The sequence below is a fragment of the Corticium candelabrum genome, chromosome 6, assembly GCF_963422355.1.
Source record: "Corticium candelabrum chromosome 6, ooCorCand1.1, whole genome shotgun sequence".
Taxonomy (NCBI): domain Eukaryota; kingdom Metazoa; phylum Porifera; class Homoscleromorpha; order Homosclerophorida; family Plakinidae; genus Corticium; species Corticium candelabrum.
In genome coordinates, this window is record NC_085090.1 from 3,185,234 (window position 1) to 3,194,755 (window position 9,522).

Sequence of the window (9,522 nt, forward strand, 5' to 3'; positions counted from 1 at the left end):
CAAGTTACTATGTTTGCCGACAGTCCCAAAACTTTCTCCCCACTCTCAATCCAAAGGACCGTCATCTGCACCTGGTTCGAGATCTTCCGGAAACCGAAAGAGCGTCGCACCTTCTATTATCGCAAGTAGCTGCCACGCATCACGTAACCATTCTAACCTTAGCACACATTCCATTCTTGAGCGATAAGTATATATTCACTTTGCGCTAATTCGATATCTGTACTAATCGTTCCGTCGCATAGGTTTACGCAGCGAATCCGCTGCTGGAAAACAGGTGCGATTAACCGGAAGTACATTACAGTGCAATTTTGTTAAAGATACTTTTATTTTGTTTATCTAAAATTATTTTATCAGGCATGACCGCAGTTAAAAAGATCATGTGGTTATTACAATATATTTTTCATTTGGCGTGCCATTGCATGGCCCTTCAACTTATCAATCATGGCTTGACTCTTCTTCAAATGTTTGACCTCTTTGCTGTGCTATAATTTAAATGAAGGTTGCTTTGATGTATCCAAACATTATACCCAAAAGAAATTAATAAAGTATTATATTTTGTATAGTCAAGACTGATATCTTACCTTGTTACGCAAATATTTACTATTTATATGTATTTTAAATAGAATTTCGTAACTTACTCGTAGTGTAAATTTTTATATATTGACTTTTATATGTACTTTTTACATTTTAGACAGAGATCAAGCGACTAAAAGTGATGTCACTATACGCTCAAACAAACGTATGCTATATACAGTGAGCATGCATGCATGCATGTCATTGTATGACTAAGTCATACTTGAACGTTAAAAGATGTTTGCTTTTTACAATTAAATGTTTTTTATGTTTACCAATTTAGGCACATTAGGTTAATGTAGAGTGATCTAAGGAGGACCAGCTCCTTCCTGTTCCTCGTATATATAAAGCAAATTGACCAATGTAAGCCAGCCAACATTGACTCCATCAAGTTCTGACAGGTCGTTGGGCCATTACACAGCCCGAAAGGCTTAACTTTAAATTCAAGTATACCTTTTGTCGTAGTGAATGCCGTCTGGTGTCGGTCAGCGGGATCTACTTCGATCTTCCAGTACCCACTAGCTAAATCCGAAGTAGAAAGATATCGTGAGCCCGCGAGGGCATCTAGACTGTCTCTAATGCGCTAGCGTGTGTACGCGTACTTCTGTGTTACCGCTTTCAGTCGATGGTAATCGATAGAACGTAGAACACTAGTGCTTCTCTAACACTAATTCATAGAACATTAATGTTCCTCTTGCATTCACAGCTGGTGACTGGCAAGGTAGAGACAATTCGCAACAACTGGCGGATGTTTGCAATCATAGTCTCATTAGCATGAAATAGATACTTTGAAAGCGACGAAGGTCGCTCAGCTGAGAAGCTCTTTCTCTTCCACTTTCAAATGTTTAGCTCCTGCTGAAGTTTCGATGGATTGGGGATTTCGTCCGTGTAGAACTCGGCAAGATTTCTTGCAAGGTCCGTCGTGCTTTGCTCATGCTCTGGACTCATTAGGACAGACGGAACGAGCGACAGAGCCATCATCGCCTTCTTCTGAATTTCAGATAAGCAACTATTAATATGTGCTATCATTTCACCCAGAAATAGGACTGCTAAATCCCTTCTATAGTAATCTCCCGGTGTTATGGCCGGCACATTACTTCTAAAAGTCTGTCGGGCACAACAACGTGGAATTGAAGGTAATAAAGCATTTGTCGTTTCCGCCGAAGAACTGCAGTGGCGTACAATTTTTGTGGAAAGTATTGTTGAATTTTCCTACTTCATATAGAGCAGTCTTGTCGCTATCAACTTCAACAAAGGCGGATCAGATGTCTTGGGATCTGCCTTGCAAGGAAACTGTCAAACCCTTCACAAACGCAAAACAGGCATGTGCTACTAATAACGCCTTTATAAACTCATACTGTGTGATTGAAGTCAGAAGAGTTGCAGCTTTAGTACATGACTCTGCTTTACAATGTTGACCAGTGCTGACAACTTCCAGTGTAGTGACTACCGAAAGCAGTAGTTTCATAAAGACTTGGAGAGATTGCATTCTGGCAACCCAACAAGTTTTAGTTGTGTTAAACAGTAATGTTTTTCTATTTTGATGTACCTGGAGCTCTTTTGTATATACCTGAAGATCTTGTTCTCGTTTTGGAGACAAACTGAAGAAAAGGTATATCTGATCTAAAGTTCCTTGCATGTTGCGAATTCCCTGCACATTACAAGCAGCAACGATACATAGGTTGAGGATGTGAGCTGCACAGTGGACATTAATTTGCTTAGGATGATTGCGGGGAATGCGAGCAGTGGCTTCTTGATACTTTTCCACCATATTCCCCTCTCCGTCATACCTTTGTCTACGTAGATTAGTGACATTAAGGGAGTGTTTTTCCAGCGCACACAGTATATTCTGGGCAATTGCCTCGCCACTAACGCCAGAAGCACAACGCAAAAACTCAAAGAAGTTCGAACTACCTAATAAATAGGCTCATTCAACTCTGACAACGATAAAACCATGCAATTATTATGTGAAAATTCCGTAGCTATTGCAATGTGATTGAGTATAGTTTAGGAAGGTCATGCTTAGATGACGCCCTTGAAAGAAAATTTATGTTATTAGGCCCAAGCGCGCTAAGATACGTGCATGTTCCTAACAAATAAGAAACACTTTCGAGCATTTGCTAAAAGCAATGTCGCTGATGATGTAATACCAATTCATTCTTCCGAAATTGTCTAGCTTCAACGTGTTCGCTTTTCTTTGAATTGTGCTAGCGCAATCGGTATACAGCGTGCGTGGCATATCAGTTAGGACATAACGTAATAACGCTTCATAGACTGGTAGGCCAGTGTCAGTCATGCACATGCACATGCCTTGGGCTTTATCTTTGAGTACATAAGGTTTCAGTAATGTCGAACTAGAAATAATTTTTGAATATAAAAGTCATAATTATGAAAACGACTGTGCAGAATTGTAAACAGAAGCAGATCGATGGTACAAACCACTTTACAAAACGAATGACAATAATGACTTCAATTTTGATAAAACGATTAGTAGTAAACGTTCACTATCTTAGCAAACTATATACGTAATATGCAATTTTTGTACTATTCTTTGGTCACATCCATATTGATTTTACTGCTACTTGTGCAGGGAATAAAGGTAGTGTTCACTTCCAACGGCTACGTAATAATTTATATAAAGGTTTTGATGCTGACATGTTAATAAAGTTGGTTACATGCACGATATCAGTACAGAAGACCTCTGTGTCTCGATTTGGTCGCTAATCGACGTCATTACATTCGAAATTATTTCAAATCCTTTAATATAAATAGTCTTGTAAATTTTACGACTATTCATTGCCTGAATCTGGCAGCTAGTCAGAAAAGAGCATTGGGTGCTCAAATTTGTTGGCAGATTATATTGTCTCTCGGCCAAATGATTATTTGTCGGCGGTATGCAGTAAATTATTGTTGAGTGTTCAGTCATCTTCACTTGTCTACGTTGTAAATTCAATAAGATATGTATCGACATTGGATTAAGCACGCACATAACTTACTTGAACTAATAGGGTCAACGTTCTTTGATACTCTCATTGGATATTTTCATGGTCCCATTTTGTCACTGCTAACAGACAATTGATTTTAAAAATCTTTACAACTACTTGCGAAACTAAGAGGTCGCTCTATAGTTTGCTACCTACTGCAGGGCGTAGCATGCATTGGATAGACCGGGCTGTATCCCAGCCCCCATCATTGGTAGACGTTGTCTTAAAAATGTGGATGTAAATACGTGTGAGGACCAAAGCTGTATATTGTACATACACAACCCATTTTTCCCGTCCGTTCTTGCTACTGATTCGACTTTATCTGTCAATTGAAAGCAGGTGAACAAGGGCGTGTATACAAAAGTGGTCGTATCCATAAGAATAGGCGTGTCCATAGCAGCGTAGAGTTTAAACCCCCTTTTCGAAAGTTTAAACTACGCTGCTAAGTACTCTTTATCATTTCACGACTTTCGTAAGCCAAGTGCGTCATCTGGGAGTACTTGTCGTATATATCAACAGTGATGTGGAGATTGAACTTCAATTCAAACAATGGTTAGACAACTAGTGAAGACAAAAGTTAGGTGATTGTCGTATTTGGATTTCAATTACTAGTTATCGTATTTCACATGAAGGATATCGTTGTATTCCTTCTATGAGAGTGGCAACTGAAACCGACATAAGTATTGAGGCAATTTAGCTCCACTCACCTGATGCGGAACAACAACGATATTTGAGATTTGCTCAAATGATCAGTGGTTTGTATAATGCAAGGTTACAGTTGGTTTGAATTGCCGTTAATTTTTAAATGTGATTAACTAAATCTTACTTCTTACTTGTTTGTCAGTAACCATTCTTAGCTACTGAGGCAAAGTTTGTAAGTTGGTTTGTAAGTTCGTTTGTGCTTAGTATATCATTAAACGGCATATCAAATCATATAAAACGTTATTGAAATAACGATTGTTGCGTTGAGCTACATGTGTTGTACTGTTGTTCATAGTAACGGTATTGTATACGCGTATCCGTTGACGGCAGTATGGTTTCTGCATACCAATGATTTGTACCTGCTTTATGGACTAGTCAAAATCCATGTAACATGATACAATGAAGTAAAGACAGAAATTTTGTAAATGCGACTATCGTTGGATTAGCTAGAGCAAGGACCTTTTGAGGCGATGTTAAGGCATATTTTGACGAATTTTCTTATATAAAACTTCTCGACATCTTGAAGCAGTGATATACATGAACAAACCAGATCGATTGTGTTAAGAGAAGCGTTGAAAAAACAAGCCAATTTGAAAAGGAAAACAATTTGGAAAGCAATAAAATGGAAATGGGACAACATCATCAGAGGATGCAATAATTCACATTTGGACTAACAATTCTTTACATATATCAGTAAAATATACGAGATCAAGTAGGCAAAAATGAAAGCGATTGCTTGTGATATGAAGCGATACACATATTTTGCAAAAAATCAAACAAAATTATTTTCTTGTACATTTTGTGTCAGACTTTGTTAATGACGATTTCGGAATAAACTGCTCCCAAAACTACATTGGTGCACTTTATTTCGTTGTTATACCTTTTTAGAAGTAGTTGTATTTAGTAAGACATACAAACAAATGCAGAGGGAGATATTGGATTTTAAATGGTAATTATAGGAATACCATTTAAATATATCAGCAAATATTTATCATTTGGTAGCTATATGTTATGAATTTGCTTGTCATGAAAGATGTGAATTAAAAATTATTAATTGCAATCAAATAATAAAGAAGAATATATATAGCAAAAGTATATTGTATTATTAACAATTATGTATGTTGTCCTTTAGCAGTCAAGGTATCTCGCAGATTAGATGTCCTCAATATGTCTATGTTTTGTGGGCGCTGCAAGGACCTTGAGAAAATTGAAGCAGTGTTGTGCTGTGATGAAGACCACAGCCGTGATTCTTTTCGCAAACTATTGGTATCACCTCGTGTCTCAGATTGTATCGAATATTTCCAAATTGACATAATTTCTCGTAGTTTCTGTCAGGACCAGGAGGAGTAGGAAAATTTCGTCTTACTGCCAAATTTGCAGTAGAAAAGAAACGTTTTTACAGAGGTGGAGTGTATCTTTTCAATGCTCAATCAACGTCAGCCTTTCTTCATTCACTAAGAACGAATGTACGTTCATTTTATAACAATGTTGCTGTAGAAATTTAGTGCAATCGTCGAAAATGTGATTTAGATTGTTGAATCAGACATATGTGGCACAAGCTTAGAGTCGGATTTAGTACCACAATGCCATATCCTTGTCCACGAGCAGCACGCAAGATCAGAGTTGGTAGTGTCACAAAACAATTTCTTTGTCCAAAAGCTGCAGAAGCAAGTAGGAAATGTGTTATTCTTGTACGACAGTTGTGACAAATTGGAGGTTATTGAAAAGCTGCTGCCAAGAGTAGATGAGCAAATTGATGTTATCGTCACAACCAGACAACGTGACGGTCACTACTTCTTAGATGACAATCCTCACAATGTGTTGCACCTTGATGTATTAGAAACTGACGATGCTGTCCTAACTCTACTCTCATTGACAGGACATCGAAAAACCAATTGCGGTATAAACGCCGAGTGCAAAGAAAAATCAAGCGCAAAAGTTTTAGTTGAGCGTCCGGAAATCGGTCGCCTGCCGCTGGCAATTCGTTACGCTGCAACGTATCTAAGAGAGACGAAGATTAGTTGTGAGGAATATTGTGACTTGCTTGCTAAAAGAAAAGAGAAATTGCAAACAATAGGAAACGACATAAACGAAGTTCTGAAATATAACGGTTTGCAGCACCTTGTAGACGCACTTGAAGAGGAAGGAATTGTGAATGTGAGAGATTTTCGAAATTATGACTTAACGCATCTTCATACGTCATCTTCAATAAAATCTCACGAACTCGAACAGCTTATCAGGATAAAGGAGAAACTAAATTCAGCAACAGTTATGGCGTGGGAATTGGATATTGAAGAAGCAACGAAGAATTCAGACGTAACGAGTAGAACGATACTTCAAATGGCGTCTCTTCTTGACGGCAAATTGATTTCTAAGGATTTCATGTTGCGTATAGTTTTCGATCAAGATGGCAACGTCTCTGATAGGGAAAGAAATTTAAATCAATCCATTTCTCGTTTGTCAAGATTTTGTCTTGTAAACAATGGCGACTAATTCAGCATGCACGGTTTGGTGCAACAGAGTGTGGTGGAAGCAATGATGAGAGAAGGAACATTCGCTTTTCAACTGTGCGCAATTAGCAATTGTATCAACGGTTTATTGCCTCAATCTGAAGATCAAGGTTTTAGAAGATTGAATGACAAGCAAGTGATGGATCTAGCTTCTCACGTTTATGTAGCTTCTAGTCATATTTTGCGATCCAGACAACTGGACGAGGAGTGTTGGTTGTTATTGCGAATATCCTGCTGGAAGGCATTAGGGTATGAGCATTTAAAGAAGGCGGAATATGTCTGTAAAAGTAAACTGGAATTAGTAAGGAGCAATATTTTACAGGATTTGCAAGTGGATGACAAATAGCTCGTTGATTGTAAGCTATCTATAACGTTGAATCATATTACTGCAACGCGGTTTTAAATATTTTCTGTTTAATTGTAGCGTTGACAGATTTGGGTTCAGTTTATATAGAATTGGGCAATTATCAGGAAGCTTTCAGTATTCTGAGCGAAGCAGTGGAGCTGAGTAAGAGATGTGACACTCAACTATATCCAAAATGTTCTTTTGATGGTTATAGTTGATAAATTGATAGCCCATCTAATTTATTTTATATAGATATTAGACTTAAAGCACAACCAAGACATATAATATCTTTACAATCTAAATAATACACTCTTTAACTATTAAAGGTGCCAGATATTATTAAATTTTCATTAAAAATTTATCTATAATATTGGTGGAATTGCCTCCTCCATTCCGCACGAATACTACGGCAATGTTGCGTTCACATAAAACCTATTTAATAAACTGTAAACATTATCTTATTTTAAAGAAAATATTTTGAACAAGACTGTTAACAATGTTTCTCTTTATTAAAACATTTCTTAAAATATAAATTTATATTCAATGAAACATTTAATTTTAAATTTAATAATTTTTGGTCGCTTATCCAGACCTAAACCTCGTCCTTATTATTCGAAAGGGAAACTGTCTTGTGAAATTCCTTTTATCATGCCTTGTTGCCTTAATGCCGAATAGCGGTGAACAAAAGACTCTATAAATTTACAAAGATACGCTTCTCGCACAAATTTGTTACTGCCAGGTGCACGATGTAGACATTGGTGCTATCTTCGACTGACCATCTAGGCAAACCATGAACAAATTTTTCGTTGCCCTACCGTTGAGATGAGTTCTTCTCGTGAACTGTCGTCGAAATGCTCGTGCGCGCACCCTTGGCAGTCATTGATTTTTACTTACCACTGCCGGTGGTGACAAGCATTTGTACACTATTTGGGCTAGTGAGTAGGCCAGTTCAGTAAGAAGCTAGACGCATCGTCGTCTTGCGATTATTCATATATATATATATATATATATATATATATATATATATATATATATATATATATATATATATATTGTAATCTGCATGTTTCTTGCAGTGTTCTTTGTTTGGGCTTAGCTACTTGTCATATAAGTTGGCAGTAATCTCTTCAACTATGCCTGTTGCAAAGGTGATTCAAGTCCTTGGAAATGTCAATTTTATATGTACAATACTCTTTTCCACATCTGATTGTTCCGTTGTTCATGTCGCTGTTAGTTTGTATGTTTAACGTGTTTCCGGTGACAAACAAGACAAACAAAGCAATAGCATTAGAAGCACTCCTTGCTGTAAAAAGCCTGCAGAGTCTGAGTACGTCGCCAAACAGCCCAGCGTCTAGCTTCACACTGTTCTATTCTACTAAGAGTTCTAACGCGTTCGTGCTCAGTAACGCCGGGATCGGTTAAATGAAACTCAATGACTTTAAAGTGCGCACGCACACACCATTATGATGACATTTTGCGACAAGAACTCACCTAAGCGGTAGGGATATGACATGATCTTTCTTAGCGTGAGCTTAGTTGGAATACCATCGATAATTGCCTACAGTAAACACAAAAGCAGCAACCACTATGCGCGAGAAGTGGTAATATTATCTTGCCTCTTCATAACATTTAGCGGGTCTTTAGTTGACAAGAATTCGGTCGTGCAGCAACATGGCAAGATGCAAGGAACATCACAAGACCTTTTTGAAGCCTAAATGTTGACTCGATAACATATAAGCTTATTATTTCTTAATATTCCACGTATTTGTAAGACATTTTATGAATAATATTACGATTTTATAGCTCGGTTTTACATGGCTACCTGCTACCGCCTATTACGACAGTACGAACAATCTGAGAAGCTCCATCTGCAACTTCTCAACGTTGCCAAAGAAGAAGTATTACTACAGCCATACATCTCTAAACGTACAGTTGGCATTCATAAACATTGATTTTGATAACAGTTTAACTAAAGGGTTTGAGGTTGTAAGCATGTTGCAATGTTTTCAGTGATTTCTACTATCTGCGTATTTTGTAATGACAAGACACTACAGTCTTTGTTTATAATTTCTTGCTTTCACATTTTACTGTAAACTATAATGTCCAATTTTTGCATGATGACTTTACATTTTAAAATTGGTATGCATTCCAATTTGTAGGGCTTCTCTCGAGTAGTAGACGTGTTTAATGACTTAATGCTCGACGCTTGCTAGCCAATGTGCCGCTACAGCATGTTTGAATACATGTCCAGTTATCCTAGACCAACTGTAGACGCATTACGATGTGTAACAAATGACGAATTCAACTGCGAAGTGTATTACAATTTCATTCATTTACCTAATTATTACATCGTGAAATGTTAGAGTTTTAATTGAAAGGCCTTTAGCTCAAATTTAATGCTGCATTG